The following is a 3,021-nucleotide window of genomic DNA, read 5'->3' on the forward strand; positions in this document are numbered from 1 at the left end:
AAAGAGATGACTGGATGACTAGACAGGGATGGCAGGTTGGGGAGGTGGCCTTCCCTCCCCAGCTGGTGCGGACAAGTTGACAACAGCCAGCTCTGTAGAAGGCTCACCAGCGAAGGCCGAGGGCCTCATCTCCAAACTGAGTGGCCAACCTTGACAACCACACGAGGCCAGGTGTCTGCATTTGTATGTGGCGTAAACCAACACCAGGGAGAGAGAACAGCGGGGACTGAGAAGACAGGAGAGCTTCAGAGAGGAGCGGGATGGTGTTCAGGAGAAGAGAATGAATAGATGGGAGAAAGTGAGAAATCCATTGTGCTTTCATGACCAAAACAGCTCTTGGGAGCACCGTGTGGTTGTTTCTAAGGAGTAACAATAGTAATAATCACAGCTAAAGTGTGGTTAAAGAGTCACTCCATGCCAGGAAGTTCGTATGCACTATTATCTCTCTGATCACTCAAAACCATCCTAAGAGGTAGTTACAATTATTACACCTAATTCACAGATGATAAAACCAAGTCTCTTAAGTTTCTCTACTTTTCCATCAAAATGCTCCAGGAAGCTGAAGAAAAGGAGCCTGTGAGCTGAAGACTCAGAGGAGTTCCCCAAATCTACCACTGCAAATGCAAAATTTCTTTGAAGTTTTGTTTTTTATATTCCTTTGTTTTTTTTACCCTCTGCTCTACAACTCTGTTTTAATATCAGAATGATGTGCTTAACTGTCTTTGAGTGAAATTTCACAAACTTTCTCCCCTAAAATGCTTCTAATCAAATTACCCTTCCCAGAGGATGAACCTTATTTCTTCTGAGGCTTTTCCGACTCCTTCACCCACTGACTTGGATCCTAAGGCTAAACATGCTCCAGTTTAAGCAGCTCGGCTGGGGAGAAGGGCTTGGACACGGCTGGCCTCTGGCCTGCTGTTTTTGTTTGGCATGTTTTCACACACACACACACAAATCCAGATTTCCAGATTCTCCTAAAATTGGTTCCACTGTGGCCACCACTGTGTGGCTCTGAGTAGTGACACAGGCTAGGTACAAGACACTAGGGAGTGGTGGGGACTGTGGCAAAACTGCCACCACTCCCTAGCGTCTCGTACCTAGTCTGTGTCACTCCATATTTCTCTAGACCCTGGAGTATATGCTTTTGTCTTGGAACTCCTGGTGTTTCAGGTACAACATGCTGAAAAGCCATGGGGTCTTGGTAAGACAGAAAGGGCTCCAATCAAAAGAGATCAAGAAAAGTCCACCCACAAAATGACCCTGCAGACCCAAGTCAGCACGGAGAGGGGAAAAAACACCCCAACGATGCTCAGTGAAGCCTTTTTATTTTCCACTCTACCTCTGACGCTGCTCAAAGTGATGAATTAGAGAAGCTCATTTCCTTTGGTTAAAAAAAAAAAAAAAACAACCAGAAAGCAAAAGAAAAAAGCCAGTGTTCAATAAAACGTGGAGGAATGACGCAATGGTGTGCAGAGCCCTCGGAGCAGAGCTGTTAATTGCTTCCTTCCCGGGACGCTGGCTGGCCCCTTTCTCAGGGACTCGGATGCATTTGTCAAGGAAAGTATCAGCCCCCCATAACTCTCCAAAATGATACAATACATCACTTGAAAGTAAGCTAGGATCAACACGTTGTTAACTGTTTGATCTCGCAAGTCAGAATTAATGATAGGTATTTTGCACAAAGAGAAAAAATGAATGTTAAAAGCCTATTTACGTTAACTAAAGACATCCCTGCACCATCAGGGCTGAGTTGGAGGCGATTTCCTGCGGCACAGCTGTTCTACGTTTGTTAGTCTGCGGGTGGGTGGCAGCCCAGTAATCAGAGCCAGACTGAGGGTGTGGGGAGCTGAAGAGATGGGAGGCGGGGGTCAGGGATCTTTACACAGAAAATCCCAGTGACCACCTCGAGAAAGAGGATCCGGGTGAGAGCTCAGAGTGAACTCTTTCAGAGCTTTGGAAAGAGCTGCAGACCAGTTTCTTCATCTGAAAACTAGGTTTCATTCATGAATTCTGAAAATGCTTACAGAGTGTGGACTGAGCACAGGGGGTGCCCTGGGGAGCATTAAGGACCAGGTCCTTGCCCTCGTGGATCTTACAGTCTGGACAAAAAACTTTAACCAATAAGGAAACAAACAGATTAACAGACAAAACTTCAGGTCATGAAAATACTATAAGGAGAACAAACAGGATGGGATGTGCCCAAAAGGGACCAGGGATGGGGCCATTTTAGACTGATGGCCAGGGAAGGCCTCTCTAAGGAAGCGACACTGGCCTTGAACCCTGGATGGAGTGAGCCAGGTAACACCCAGCGGCAGAGTGTTCCAGCAGAGGCTGTGGCTGGTGCAAAGGCCCTGGGGAAGGGACAGGCATGGAGCACTCCTGCTACAGCAAGGCAGTTCACCTGATGGAACCAAGGGAGGGAGGAGAGTGGTGGCAAAATGGGGACCACAATGTATATGGCTCTGGGGCCAAAGAGTCTAGCTATTACTCTGAGTATGAAGGCATCCATTTGAAGATTCTGAGTAGGAGAGTAATGAGATTTAATTTGCGTTTTAAAAATGTCTCTGGCTCTGGATGGAAAATAGATTGTGGGCCAGCAGGGCGAGAGGAATCAAGAGACCAGGTACAGGCTATGGGAGGTGTCCAGGCAGAAAGGAGGATTAAAGTAGATGAGGCTGGCAGCCCAGGGCCAGCACACATTCAGTCAGGGCTGGCAAGGGGACAGAGCAAGTGAAGTGTTCACCTCGAGTGCAAAATGTAAGATGGGGAGAGGGAACTGCCAAAAAACTCAGTAATCAAAATAAATAAAGACACAGTTACTATTACTTATTTTTCCTTTTGCCTCAGGCTCCAATATGGCTCAACATGGCACTGTGAATGACCCTGTCTTTCTTTAAAATGTGGATATTTTGTTCATCATGGAATTTTGGGCATTGATTTTGATTTTTAAATGCATCGCATTAAAATATTACTTATCTGGATGACTTTTTTGGCACCTCCTTAAATTTTGTGGCTGAGGCA

Source organism: Rhinopithecus roxellana, chromosome 13 (assembly GCF_007565055.1).
Source record: "Rhinopithecus roxellana isolate Shanxi Qingling chromosome 13, ASM756505v1, whole genome shotgun sequence".
In the NCBI taxonomy this organism is placed as follows: domain Eukaryota; kingdom Metazoa; phylum Chordata; class Mammalia; order Primates; family Cercopithecidae; genus Rhinopithecus; species Rhinopithecus roxellana.